Source organism: Pinus tabuliformis, chromosome Q, assembly GCF_031772625.1.
Source record: "Pinus tabuliformis cultivar Carrire ecotype Pingquan chromosome Q, CPIR1, whole genome shotgun sequence".
Taxonomy (NCBI): domain Eukaryota; kingdom Viridiplantae; phylum Streptophyta; class Pinopsida; order Pinales; family Pinaceae; genus Pinus; species Pinus tabuliformis.
Window position 1 is genome coordinate 1168861625 of NC_142296.1, and position 16447 is coordinate 1168878071.

Sequence of the window (16447 nt, forward strand, 5' to 3'; positions counted from 1 at the left end):
CATACTCAACACATAATCTAACATTACATGTACATTGATCAAAATACATGTTAACAGATGAAATGGTGGACTCATGACTGGATGACTATCTGTATGATAATTGCCATCATACACTGTGATATTTTATTACTCCTAAAATAGTATCCTGGATGGATTAAACTAGATCGGGGGTCTTCTATCTCATTTAAATGCCTAACAAATATATGTGTATAACCATGTGAATCAATGAACTGAGGTCTAACATGGTAGGCACCATATGATTACTAGCCAACCATGTGATCCATTAACAAATGTGAGAGAAACCACAGATGATTTTAATGTATCTCAAAGTAGTGTAGTACAATCTACATGGTGTGAGTAAATGAGTTGATGTCAAACACCACACAAAATATTTCAGTCGAAGGCACATGATGTAAAACTTGTCTCCAAGAGCGAGAAAATTTTCCATTGATGTATGAAATCACCAAGGTACCAAGGAGTGTTCCTAAGTCAACTTCTTGGATGATAGTTAATGTTGACAGGAAGCGATCTGTCGTAGGAAGGCCTTGATGTATCCCCCATCAACGACACGAACCGGCTATCATGATTGACACAGAATGATGTTGATATGGAACTGGATTAGGAAAGAAAGATAAGGAATGAAGGCTTAAGAGTATTACAATAGATATTGATTGAATGACTTCTCTTGAACACAATAATGACACTGAATGGAGTTGTCAGCATTGACCCAAAATAAAAAATGGAGGCTTTGAAACGATATGATAAACCAAAAGACAAGCACATTTCCCAACCCAACAACCATGAAGATGAAGTGGAAAACTTTCGTGCTCAAGAGCGACTTGCTGCCATTAAAAAATGGAGTACCATGTTTTCCCATTTCCCCCAACCATACTGATCAGTACCTCTTTATTTTTTGACAAGATTGAGGAGGATAAGATATGCTTGATCTATAAGTTCATCCCTCGATAAATCCCTCTGAGAATATTTAATGAAATGAGAGAAGGATTGGTTCGATCGCATCAAGAACGATGAGTCTATCGCTGCTTGACTTTTTTATGAGTCCAACAAAGGTGAAAACTTGACATCTTTTTCATGTTTAGAGAGTTTGAAAAAGAGGCGAAAAAGAAAAATCAAGATGTTCCTTTTCGTAGATAGTCCCTTAGGTATAAAAAGGCAAAGAATAATACCCAAGAGAACCTCTTAGCCATGTTCAACTAAGGTATTCATTTGTCGTAATTAGTCTATCTCAGTTTGGAAAAGGGTTAAAATTATATTGAGTATATGTATTTTAATTTACTTTAACGAGTTCAAAAAAACAAATGATTGGAAATCTTTTTATATTTTAGGAGTTTGAAAAGAGCTGAAAGATGACTGCACCTGAAGGAACAAGTGGTATAAACAGTAGCAACTAGTTCCGATCATGATGGAACTACTCAAAACACGCAAAGGTGAAGAGGATGGCTAATAATACCACTCATCGCAGTTGTTCCTTATGAAAGGGTAAAAACCAAGTGAAAGCATATGATCGACCAAGCATATAGTGACGATGGAATGAGAAAACCAAGGCTCATATGACATAAATAGGATGATAAACAATGGCAATCAGGAGAGATAGGATGAGAATGGTTTCATTTTTACACAAGAATGAAACATGGGAAACTATGATTGAGAATAATTGAAGATGGTTTCATCTTTTCACAAGATTGAAACATGAGAAAAAATATGCTTGAGAGTGGTTTCATTTTTACAAAAGCTTGAAACAGAGGAAAATTATGCTTGAAAGTTTGCAGGGCCCTATAATAATGACTCAATTCAAGGTACATGCCCCGCAAACTTCATTTCTTTCACCTAAGTAGACTATCAATTATTAATAGGTAGATGGAATGAAGGTTCATTTCCGATTTCAAGTGAAAGAGTCATTTCGGAATTTTTGAGATATTTTCAAAGACTTGAATTAGAAAGGGACCCATTTTGTTTTATAAATAGCTTAACACAAGAAAATAAATATGATCAAGGGACCTGTTTCAATTTTTAACGAGCTTGACACAAGAAAAGAACTCTACTCCGACACCTTGTTTCAATTTTTAGCGAGCTTGACAAAAGACAAGGAACTGTACTTCAACACCTTGTTTGATTTTTTAAGAATCTTAACACAAGAAAAGGAACTCTACTTCAAAATTAGATCATGGCCTCCAAGAGACCATGGTTTCCAAGATGTTCTAATCAGATGGAAGAGAAACACTCTAGAGGGGATACATATCAAAGTATCTAAAGGAAGGATCAGGCTCTAATGCCCCTAATAAATGATTCACCATATCACATACTGGATCTAGGTTGAAAGAAGTTGAGAAGGTAGTGAAAGGCTCATCTTCATCAGTAGGTATGTAAATGGGATAGGTTGCCACATGATTAAGTTGTGGCAGGGAAGATACCAATGACACATTTGGAACACTTAGGTAAGTAGGATGATTGGCAGTCAAATCAGGACCAGCAAATGAAAGTTGATCGATAGTTATAATCCTCCCATAATGTGGGAAGCTTGTCACTTGAAAGAGTGTGGAAACAACAACATTCATGATATAAACATAGTCTCACCCCAAGAGAAAGTTGAAGTCTAGAGGGCCCATGACAACCATAACATTAATACATACAATTTTTCATCCCAATGTAATAGGAAACTCAAAAGGATCCCTAAGGGTTGACTGGTTCTTCTATTAAAAGATAATATATTCGGCGTGATGGACATAAGCTATGGGGAACCCAAAGCTTGCCAGCAGTGGAGGATAGAATACTAACAAAATATCCCTCATCTATAATAGTGTGATGGATATTCTTATCATAATCCTTTACCATGATATTAAAAGGCATGTAAGAAGGGAGACGAGGTTTTTTCAATCGACTCCAATCAAATGAAATGGCCAATTTTCTTGGAGGGAGTTTCATAGGAATGGGACAAATTCTCCCTTGTCCTGTAGAATGAAAAGAAACAAGAAGAACCTGAGCATTAGGATCCTCACTCTCTACGGGAAAAGTATGATCAATTGAAGGTGAAATTGGATCAACGATTTTCTAAGCCAATGGGTGTTCAAGAATGGACTCATGGGGTTCACGTTCAGAGAGAGTGGGAGTGATTGGATTCAAATTATGATCAAGCACATCATCAACTAGTGGAGGATTGGGAGAAAAATTTCGATAACCAGCTAGATGATGAGGTTGAGAAGATGTAAAGTTTTCCAACACTTTTGAGGCTTCATCCACATAAGGACAAAGGTTAATAGGATGTTTCCCTTCACATAAAATATAGGGAAAATTGACTTAACCCTATTTCCCATGGACCTTATTATCACTAGTCGATGGTTTATCACCAACATGATCTCTAGAGGCTGATGACAAAGGTTGATGTGAGCTCGTGGAGCACACTTCTAATACCTGGGGAATACCAGGACAATATCTAAGAATGTGGTCACCCTTACATAACTTGCAAGGGAATTTAACTTTGAAGGAAAATTGCAAGGTTTCTCAACATTAGTTGCATCAATAGCAATGGCTTCTTGGTTTCCCCTCTGCTTATTTGTATTCTTATTAATCTTTCTTTTCTTTTTATTCTTATCCACCTAGTTACTAACTTGGAGGCTTTCACCAGATGAAGGGGAAGAAGAGGAAGATGAATGAATGTGTGAAGAAGGAAAAGGGTCAAATTTAGGATCAAATTTAGGTTTATATTTTTTAGGTGGAGGAGAACTTGGTTGAGAAGTAGTTTGGACATTCGGAACCATAGTGGTTGAAAACAACCAAATTGGAAAACCAATGGTAAATTTGGGAAGGGACAACGTTGCCATATAAGGGGCACCAATATTTCCAAAAGAAGGAAAATGACCATGATTCTTGTCAGTTGGGTTTCCTTGACTGGTGGACTTAGGAACTATTTTCATTAGTCTCAACCTAAGATCTACTAAGGATTTTTTCCATAACTAGGAGGCTTTCACCAGATGAAGGGGAAGAAGAGGAAGATGAATGAATATGTGAAGAAGGAAAAGGGTCAAATTTAGGATCAAATTTAGGTTTATATTTTTCAGGTGGAGGATAACTTGGTTGAGAAGTAGTTTGGACATTCGGAACCATAGTGGTTGAAAACAACCAAACTGGAAAACCAATGGTAAATTTGGGAAGGGACAACATTGCCATATAAGGAGCACCAATATTTCCAAAAGAAGGAAAATGACCATGATTATTGTCAGTTGGGTTTCCTTGATTGGTGGACTCAGGAACGGTTGTCATTAGTCTCAACGTAAGATCTACTAAGGATTTTTTCCATGGTAAGGATGTTTTTCCGTGGTTAATTAACTAATTTTAGAAATTAACAACACAAAATAAAATAAAGGGGTAAACTAGGAAAAACGTTTACCAAGCAACCCTGAACTAAAATATACACCTTGGAGAACTAAGTACTTAATGTACGTGCAGGGAATATCCCTGAATTCCATGTTCAATCTATTATGGCATACAAGGTGGCCAACTGCGTTACCTATGGATGGATAGCAATCTATGGTGGACTTCCAAAATATACTTGACGGTATGTGGAAGTGCATTTCGTAGTAGTGTTGTCTAATGCATAACCATTTGATGAGAGCATTCCAACTTACTTATCATGCATGGAGTGCCATCCGATATACCCAAAGGTACACGAAGTACAATCCAATACACTCACATACATAGAACGAGATATCACCCCCGAGATACAACATTGGAAAACAATGACAACTCCTACATTTAATGACACCAGAACATGTCTCTAACTTAGGCCTCTAAATGTTTGTGTTAAAGATAAAAATTCTCCTTAGGTTGATTCAATAAATTTTAATCTTTATCTTCAATTAAGTTTTAGTTTTGGGGCTCACCACGAATTTCACCTGAAAAATCTATCTAGGAAAGGGAAGATAGAAAGAATATGCATAAAACAATGTGCAAAGTACAATTCTCGTTTAATGAAAATGTTCCAATTTTGATGCACACATAAAACCCTAAATTAAAATGAAAAGATTTTTATTTTCAAAACACTTAGTTTTCGAAAACGATGAAAAATAAGATGCAATGTTTAATCACTGATTGAAACAAACTTTTTAGAACAACGACTAAAACATAAATTCATCTAAGCACTCAATGATTAAACAAAATTAGTTTTCAAATGACCTAATGATAATAACAAAGGAAAATCTAAACAAATCCTTACCATAGGCACTAAAAAAATTAAAGCAAACCAAACTGAGGCTTCAGAGAGACCATAAGACACTCAAAGACTCAAGGAAGAGTAGCTGGAAGAAGGTTGATCAAGGAGATAATCAAGACAAAAGAAAAATTTTGCATGAACAAGGGCGAATGTAGGTGCAAAGGAGGCATAAGTGCTTTATAATGCAGGCCCAAAAAAGGTCTAGCTTGGGTGAAATGCTCTGTATCAAGACCAAAGGGTGCGTTTCTCAAGGGATATAAGGTTCCGACATAAAGATTGCAATTGAAACATAATGAAAGGTCTTCCTAGGCATTTACTTGACTGAATAATATAGTAAAGGTATGAAGAAGAGGTAACAAAAAAGCAATGGACAAAGAAACCACAAAGGGAATACACCGTTCCCCAATATGGTTGGTAATTTATTATACGAAATCTATGACTGTAGACATAAGTATCTTCCCTAGGCCTAGTGGACTGACGTAGAACATAAGAAAGACAAAGAAGCTAATGTTTTATTTGTAAATAGATAATGGGATGAAGCCTAACTAGAATCCATCTTATGCTTCGCTCCTTCCTTGGCTTGTACGCTTCAATCATAGCTCTAGTCACTATAATTAGAACGTACACAATCTGACAACACAAGCCAATGATCTATGGGATATGTGTAGCATCATCTAATTAATTTATTCAATATATCAAAATGGTATTGAAATACATGAAATTAAAACATCATATGTAGGAAAAAAAATAACTCTTTGCATTATTAGAAATAGAGTGAGTTATAATCAAACATAGGTGTTGATCTTATAGAAGAGCTCCTCCAAGTTGAATTGTCCTTTCCTTGCCACAAAGTGCACCTCTAGTCACCCTGATGCATGGAATAATGTCTCTCACAAAAACAACAAAAGGGTAGAATCAATCTCCAAAAGGAAACCTATTGCTTATGGATGGCAGTAAATATATAGGTGAAGGAGGTAGTTCATGAATTATTATCCTTTTACCAATCTGGGCTTGAGATCCACTCTTTATTGGAGGTTGAGATCAAGGGATAAGGGATGAAAACTCCAAGGTAGGATAGGATAGGAGTCGAGACTTTCATCCAAGGTAAATAGTTACAATAGATCCTGGAAGCTTCAGGATTCTTTTTGTTTCCTTGAGTTTCTAGAATCAGCACATGCCCAAGACTAAGCAACTTTCTGGTGATCAACGCAAGCCCAGAGTAAGACAACCTGGTATTCAATGCTATCCAATGAGGGGCTAGAGTATGTTGGTCCTAGAAATCACTGAAATGAAGCATTTTCAGGCAGAAAATCAGGGATATGAGAGAGGCATACTTAGGGATTTGTGTAGGGAGGATGAAAAAATTTTCAAAGGATGTGAATGATCCTATTTGAAGGTCTATTGACCAGATGTGACAAGATTGCCTATAATACTACCTATACCAACATCCAGACTATCCCACTAATCTGGTAGAGAACACAACAAACAGATGCACTTATCTTAATTTGGATTTTTTTATACCAACATATAGAAACTGGCTTACCAAAGTATTAAAGGTGTTCAAATGCTCTGTTACCGAGTCTCCATCCATCATCCTTAGGTTATACAACTTTTTCTGTAGGAATAGTTTGTTCATCAAAGACTTATATTGGTACAAAGTCCGTAACTTGTCCCAAAAAGTCTTCGTCGTAGCTTCCCCTGATACATTCAACAATACTGAATCTGAGACACAATGATATTGTGCTCTTTTCCTCCAATCCAACTTCGCTCAATCTTCTGCTGACATTTTCATTGGTTTAGTACCCATATATACCATGATCCCCTAATATTTATCCACCAATAGATCCTCCATCTTGATATTCCATAACTAAAAACTCTGACCATTAAATTTCTTGATCTCTATCTTTCCAATATTCGCCATATTCTTTCACCACAAGAATCGATCCCACAGATCTCCCACTGAACAGGTTCTACCAAGGGCCTAAGAAAAACCCCTCATTGGCAAAGGCATCCCCTTGAAGCTGAAACAATTATGATACCAAATTTAGGTTTTTAACCCTATACAAAAATTACCTATAGACGAATTCTTAAAATAGAAAAATATATAATGGAGAGAACTCAAAACAAATATGCACATAGATTTTCCCTTGGATCCCAAAACCGGGACTACCAAATTGATTTTTCATTATGTTCCTTCCAATGTCACAATACATATATATACATATCGAAGCATTCATATACCTCAATCCATTAACTTGGGAATAGAACATAACCATAGTTCCCTTGACTGAATCTAGAAAATACCATGGGAAGAAAATCATCACGCCCAAAAACATGTGCAAAACACATGCACAAAACCATGGGTATGTCCGCCCACCATATTTGGGTTTGTCCCCCATCCTTTGGTTTGCATAAAAAAAATCTCATAGTGTCCCCCTGCAAAGCCCCCGACAGGGGGGGATTCCCCACCCCCCGTGAACCCCCACCCGTTGTGCCCAACACAACGTACAGTGCGTGCATCTATTTGTGGAAAGAATATAACATGCACCCAATAATTCCTATATTTAATTAAAAAAATTGAAATTAGATTGATTTGTGCAAAAGGAAATTGTAGAACTTTCTAAAAGATTTGTTGTTTCTAAATATTGGTTCCATTTATTTCCTTTTTATCCTCTATTATGTTGTCCTTTGTTTCTTGTTGATTCAAATATCTAGGTACTGCTTCTCTTCATGGTTTGGATCCTAGTATATCAAAGTCTTCACTGAAATTTGTTCTAGCTCCCCATACCCTAACACAATATTCAATGACCTTCTTCATTAGGGGAATTTTGAGGTCTAAAATGGGCCTCCTAAGGAAATTATAAAATAATAGTGGAAATAATAAAATAAGATTAGATTACATCATCAAATTTTAGAGGGAAAAAATAAAAAATCTATTTTTTCAACTCGTATTTTCAACTTATTTTCTTATGGGTTTACTCAAATTTCAAGTGGCAACACTTGTTGGATGCCTAATTGGATTCCTCATCCAAGGAGTACCCATGTTGCATATTTTCAATGTACCATGTTACACAGAAAATGAGAAGTACATGAAAAAACGTGATTGCAATCACGTTTTTCATGTATTTCTCATGTTCCATGTAGCAAGGTCCATCAAAAGTATGCAACATGGGTACTCCTTGCAGAAAATTTGTGTAGGTTAACTCGATAATGCAATATAAATCATAGCAGAATACTATAACCTACTTTGACTATCAATTTGTGGAAGCATAAAGATCAAGTTGAACAATATAACTAGAAGAAGAAGAATCAATGGCACAATATACATGAAAATACTTTGGGGAAAGCCTGAGCTAAAAACCCCACACTATTGTATTATCATACATGGTGGAAATACATAGGAATTATACAAAGGCTTAGCTCTCACAGCTAGCCGGCTCTCAGTACAATCCTCACATATGCTCACAAGCAATCTTGGCTTCTCTCCATCGTTCCTCTCTGCCCTCCAAGCTCCTCCACCATAGCATCAACCCAAATCGGCTGCTGCACTGCTTCCTCAAAGGAAGATGGCTCAGTATCAACACATTCCCCAACAAGGGCCATGTATCTAGTGTACCTCTTAGGTGACCTCCTCTGTCTACACTGAGAAGATGATGCTCCTTCATTATCTCTCGCATTCTCCAACAATATGTCAGCTTCTCTTGTGCGCTTTCGTCCATCTCCGGAAGACTCTGATTGAGTGGATGTCTCCACTCCTGGAACCTCCTCATGCGGCTGCTCCACATTAGTCTGAGGCTCCTCCTCCTTAGGAACCAACAATTCCCTCCACAGCTTGTAGTTGGAGCTCCCTTTCAAAGGAAACTTGCATGGCCTTCTACTCATCAAACTTGAGATCTCTGCGAACTACTATCCTCCGACTGGTAGGAAAGTACACCCGATAGTTGTGAGATGTATCAGTGTACCCCACAAATATCCCCAACTCTACTATCGGCTCAATATTCTTCCGTGCATCCTTTGTCACATGGAAATATACTGATGAGCCAAAGACCCTGAAGTGACCCACATCTGGTCTCTTACCGGAGAAAGCTTCCTCTGGTGTCTTCATCCCAAGTATGCGATGCAGGCTTCTATTCTACAAATAGGCCATTGTGTTGCATGCCTCAGCCCACAAGTGAAGTGGTAGGCCTTGGTCATGCAACATTGTTCGTGTTGCCCCTACAATAGTTATGTTCTTCCTCTCGGCCACCCGATTCTGCTATGGGTTATGAGGTGCCGCCAACTCTTGTTTAATCCCTTCTGCTGTATGGAAGTCCTTAAACTCTTGAGATACATATTCTCCATCATTGTTGCTTCTCAAGGCCTTGATCTTCTTCCCTGACTATTTTTCGGTCAAAGGTTTGAACTCAAAAAACTTTGTGAAGGTTTGTTCCTTCTTCTGCATGAAATAAATCCAACATTTAAGAGAATAGTCATCAATGAAAATCACATAATACCTTTTCTTTGCTGTGGATGCCACCGAGAATGGTCCACACAAATCAGTATGAACTTGCTCTAAGATAGCCTCTACTTGATTGTCTCGATCATGAAAGGATTACTTGGTGTACTTTCCCAAGGCACAACCTTTGGGAAGTCTTGTAGATATCTGTTGCATTATATTCAAAGACCCATGATGCAAATGGCCCAATCGCCTGTGCCACAACTTGCCAATGTCTTGGCTTTGCACCAATTCTACTTTCATAGTCAATGCTGCACAATCATCTACCTCTAGTTTATATAGATTCTTCACCCGAATCCCTATCCTCTTGGTCTGACCCGCGGCTGTGTCTTAGGAATGCCTTTCCTTTACTGAAGACAACATCGTAGCCTTTCTCCTCCAACATTGCGACCGATACCAAGTTCTTCTTCAGTCCAGGCACATACATCACATCTTTCAAGGTGAGAGGAGCTCCATGCTCCCTCTGAAAAGAAACCGTGCCCACTCTTGAAACACTATACCTTCTTTCGTCACCCATCTCTATGTGCATCTTGAGGTCTTTCTCCTCCAAGGCACTAAATAAATTTTTATCACCAGTCATGTGGAATGAGGCTCCACTGTCAAGATACCAGACACAACTCATCATCGATGACACCATGCATCTGATGAGCGTAAAGCCCATTTCGAACTGGGAGGCCAATGCCTCACCTTTCGATCCTTTTGAGGATCCCTTCTTGGACTTCTTTGATGGGAAATTAGTCACATAATGTCCCATCTCATGACAATTAAAGCATCTTACTTTATCCATGAGAAGAATTGGATTTGAAATAGGAAGCCTTCCCCTTCGCTTTCCTTGCCTTACTTCCTAAGGTCAAATTTTCTTCATCATCATTCTTGGATGAAGAACCATCTCGTGTGCTCCTCCTGATCTCCTCCTGGATAAGATATGACCACAGTAATTCCCAATCTGGTAGTTTCTCCCTTCCATTCACAAAGTCTTGGTAGCTATTCCAACTCTTTGGAAAGCCAAGGACAGCGAGGCTCACCATATCATCATCGATAGTAGTTATTCCCACACTGCCAAGCTAATCTATGTAGGTGGTGAGCTTTTTCAGATATTTGGAAATAGTATTGCCCTTCTCCATCTTGATTCTTCGAAGCTTGTCCTTGAGCACCAATTTCCTCTGGTCTCTAATGTTTTGGTAGAGGTCCTTCAATATCTTCCACATTGAAAATGGAGTATCCTTCCCATGGAGACTCGAGACAATATGGTCTCGAACTCCCTCAAGGATGATCTGTACACTTCTTCTACTCAGCCAACTCTTGTGCATTAGTTGAAACTGGATTTGGGATTTCTCGATCAATGAATTCCTTCAAGACATTGTTTTCTAATACAACTGCCATTCTATCTTTCCATGCTATGTAATTCGAGCTACCTTCCAAGGCATACTTGAGTCTCAAGCCATAGAATGCCATTAGCCAACCTTGAAGTATGATATGAATTCGATTTTCACCTGCAACCTCGAACTTCAAACTTCGAATTCTCTTCTCAGTATACTGTTCATAGCTCCGATACCATGTAGAAAATCTATAAATCTAGCTCTAGGTTAACTCGATAATGCAATATAAATCAAAGCGGAATACTATAACCTACTTCTACTATCAATTTGTGGAAGTTTAAAGATCACGCTGAACAATATAACTTGAAGAAGAATAATCAATGGCACAATACACATGAAAATACTTTGGGGAAAACCTCAGCTAAAAACCCCACACTATTGTATTATCATACATGGTGGAAATACATAGGAATTATACAAAGCCTTAGCTTTCACAGCTAGCCAGCTCTCAGTACAATCCTCACAGATTCTCACAGGTAATCTTGGATTCTCTCCAGCCTTCCTCTCTGCCCTCCAAGCTCCTCTTTCCTTACGTTGTTCCTTCTGGATGATTCTCCTTCAACCAAGGGGAACATTGCTCTCACACACTTTAAAACTGTAGAATCCTCAAGGAATAAATCATTGACTGCATGCATGAGTTTTCTCCATGAGAAAACACATGCAACTGATAGTACATTGTTCTTGACTTTAATCTCAACTGGTTATTTCTTAGAATAGACATGCATAAGTTTCTTATGAGGGAATCTTCAGTTAACTAGAGTAGCACTAGTTGAGTGCATGCATGCATCAATTGACTATTAACTCACTATTAGTTTCTCAAACAGTTTGGAACTAATTTAACTGGACTTAACTCAGTAAACTGAGTTAACTAATTACAACTCAATAAACTGAGTTAACTAATTACAACTCAAATATAACTCAATCTTATCTCCTTAATTTAAGGGAAAACTCTCGCATGACTTTAGAAAGACTTTTAACTTGAATTTCTCCTACTAATTATTTCCTTGTGAATTAATTAATTATTTCCAAGTAGTTGTTAAGACTAAATTTGATTTTAATTCACAATTTAATTCAAGGACAAATTAAATTGGAATATTCTTGTTGCCATATTTCAACACTCCTTGGATGAGGAATTAAATTTTTCATCCAACAAGTACTCCCACTAAAAATTTGAGTAAACCCTTAGGGAGATAAGTTGAAAATAAGAAGTTAAAAAGTAGTTTTTTTTCTATTTTTCTATTTTTTTTATATTTTTACTTTTTTACTCCAAAAATGGTGAATCATCTGCCATGGTTGACATCATCATCTTGAATCCTATTACTTCTTAGAAAGTTTATTTTGGTTGTACATTTATCTTAGGAGGCCCATTTTAGACCTCAAAATTCCCCTATTGAGTCCACACGTGGACTTCTCTTTCCTTTGATTGCCTATGGTTCAAAGTATCGTACATTAATCTTTTATCTTTTTTGGATGTTTTGGGAATACGCTCTGGCTATAACTGTTACTCCCATTCTAGAATTGATCTAAATATTTCTTTAATATTTTTCTCCTCAACCAAAGATTCAATTACTTCATTGAGATTCAAAATATATTGATAAAATATACAAATTTTATCCATTTGTTTGCAGAATTTATCCGGATCCTTTCATAGTATCTGATTGACCTATAATTCTTGTTCTTTGAATACATTTAAAATTTTCTCAACGCCATGACATTGTCTTAACTAAAACTAAAGAGTTTCGATTTGTTCTTTTAACGCTATAGTCATAACTTCAATATTGTTGTTGGCTTCTTCTTTTAACATTCAACTCTTATCTTCATGTCATTTTCTAATTTCTTGAATTTTTTGGGAATGCTTTTTCTCTAACTCATTCAATTTTCTTTGAAATTTACTTTTCAAATTGGTCCTTTCAATAGCAAATTCCCCCACAACGGATGCAGAATGGGTTTGCCAATTTTCCTCACTAAACACTTTTATTTTTTCTATTTGCATTTCCAATTCTTTGATTCTTTAAATCCTTTTTTTTTTATATGCTACTGTAAGTTCATTGACATGATATTGTTGATAATTCACAAATGCTCCAAGATCTTGCGAATATTGTTCAAATTTCTCTTTCACATCACCTGTTGCTTTCCAACTATATACCAAAATTGTTTCAAAACTATCAAACTTCATTTCTTTGTTTTTGTTTACAACTAATTTCGTTAGTGAGTTTAAATAATATGCAGTTAAAGAAGGAACAATTTCAGATATTGGCTCCATTTCTATAATATGATTGAAAATAAAATAACTTAAAGGATTTTTTGTGGAAATTGGAGTCATGGAAGTTTGGGGAGATATTTCTGACACATAAAGGTTGGTAGCTCCTTTTGTTGTTATACCGACTCTTCTTTATTAGAGATGTCTATAAATGTTGAATGAGAAGTTTCTTTATCTTCCTTGCATTTATTAATTTCCATCTTCTCAATATACTCAGGACCTTTTCTAAATTGTGGATTTGCAGGTTCACTATTTTCTGTAGGAGAGTCAATGAAAATAATAGCTTCGTGAGGAGAGTGTTGTTTGAATATTGATTTTTATTGTTCTACTATTTCTTGTTTTTGGTCTTTAACCTCTACAACTATTAGGCTCTTTTGGACCATATGAATCTCTAATTTCTTTTCTTTAGCACTATCATATTTTCTTTTGTTTGATTCCTGGGTTACAGCAAAAGCATTAGGCATGCTTTCAAATTCAATCTATTGAATTTTCTCAAATGTAGAGGATGGTTCTAAAAATGATCTAAGTGAAATTATATTTCAATTATTCAAGATATTTTAGATCTTGAATAGAGAGAAAAGAATGAAGAATTTTTTGTTTAAGAAAATCCTCATAAGTATTTTCTTTAAACTCTTGATGTTTAGCTCTCTCTTCATTACTAAATAATTTTCCTCTCTCAATTGCTTGATCAAAATCATCAATGTCTATAAAAAAAGAAAAAAAACATCATCAAAAGGAGGCGTTTGATGTGTGAAAGTTTTACTATAACTCACATCCTTGTAATGATTAATTATTGTACCACTAGGGTCATAGTCATAATGGGGTAATGAGTAAAACCAAACATTGTGGATTTCTTCAACTTCTTTATATGCGTGGCCTCTGTCTTTTAAACTTATTTTTCCAAATTTAATTGGAAAATTAGGCTAATTTTTCTTTGAAGTTTACTCAATTTGCTTGCTTAACCATTTAGTGTAGTTTAATTTTCTATTTATCTAACAACAATTCTCTCATGGATATATCTCAACAATGCATGAGGACCTATTTCACGTCCATATGTTTTGATGTTTGTGACCAATTCTTCAACAAACTTGTCTCCTATTTGATCTAGTGCCTCATTAAGGTATTGGCTAATCCTCGGAAGTGTATTCCAAAAAACTACCTTATGTAAAGGGATCATTACATAATTTCAAATATCATGAAAATGAAATTTGTAATTACTTTCCCAAAGAACTGAAGAATAATTCTGAATGGCTAGCTATTGGTCAACAGGATAATTTGATTTCATTAGAAGAAAAGGGACAAAGGAAATCACAATGTACATAAGATAGGAAGACATGCAAAACATCTATTCATAACATTGAGGGGATAAAACTGATAACTTTAGGGCATTTGTCATACTTTGAGATAAAATATCATCATAATTAAAATGTTTTGAATCAGGGTAGATATTGTGAATTAAAGACATCCACTAAAATTTGCATTGTTTAGTGTCCTTTTCTCCATAACGTATGGAAAACATTTCGATGATAAAGCTAAAAGGTTTTTTTTTTTAATGAAAACATGCTAATTCTTAGATGCTTTAAGTTTATATCCCTCTTTGTCTTCTCACAAACAATCCTCAATGAATTTATTATAATCCTCACCACTTTGTTTTAGAACTGTGTTGTTGAAATTGTCTAGAAATTTAGTAAAGAAGACCTTATAGGAACTAAGCTTATAAATTGTTACAAGGATATTTTTCTTTGACAACACTATCACATTTTCATTTCAATCCACAATGTATAGTGTAGGAGTGTGTACATCTATTAAAATCCATGATATCATGTCATAGTATGGAAGATTTTGCAGAAATCTTGTGCAATTTCGTTCTTCTAATTTTCTCAAATTGAGAATTGTTCTCCTTAATTGGACTCTCTGACCTTAAACATTCTTTATCCTCAAAGAAATCATAAATTTGTTCCCATTTGACCATACATTCATCTTACGTCTTGAAATTGGTGTTCGAGATAAGAGCCGGGTTCAAATTGCATTCCTCATGTTTGAATAGAATTAATGATTTTTACATGGAGAAACTTAATTGCTCACACCTGTTCTCCATGTAAAAATCATTAATTCTATGATTAAAAACCTTTAAAACATAAGGATTTATAGGAATTTACAAGCTATGAAGAAATTTCTCACCACTTCCAGTTGAAATCAACAACTCCGAATTGTTGTTTGAGTGAAAATTTAGACATGATGTTAATAAAAAATTAAAAGTTCTGAAAGCGTGGTAGGGGAAATATTTTCTAATCTCCAATTAAATCTCATAATTCATAATTTTTAATTCACATGACATGTATTAAATTTAAAATAAATGTGAAAGGACTTTCAATGGTTTATCGGAAAACGAGGCGAGGTTCGGAAGCTCGAAATTGGGGGAAAATTTTATTCAAATACAACAAAATTATAATAAAACACGACTTATGACTTAATCTATCGATAAATATTAAAATATTTTAAATATAATAAATGGCGCTTTAATCAAGAAAAACAATTAGTTTATTCACAATCAGAATAGCTGCAAGTCAAGTAATCGGTAGGTTGGGATGCATTTCACAATACTTCATGACTTTATTGATTCTAACTCTAACTTAAGACCAAGCCAGGGAAAGGTCAAAGTCAGGGGTTAGGGAGATCGGGAGGTAAGAATTCAGGGAAACAAAAATAAAGGACTTTGTGAGAACAGATTTACATCTTGACTTTTTCCTACTCTTGAGAGTTCATATAAAGAGATAATCAAATAACAAGCATGTCTAGATCTCTCATATTACAAGAACAATTTTTTCCTTAGAATTTAATTGATTTGAATAATAAATAATTAACTAGTAAAAATATGCTTCTCTAAACATGTAATCATTGTTATATTTATACAACAAAAATAAGATAAAATGAAATTTTTGTACACAATCAATGTTAAACAAAAATAAAATTTTAAGGACACCCAAGTCTCTTGGTAAAATGATTTTTTTACATATGGTCAAAATGATTACTTTTATGAAAGTATGTCTTCAAAATTTCAGCTTGGTCTTCTAATGTCTGCAAGA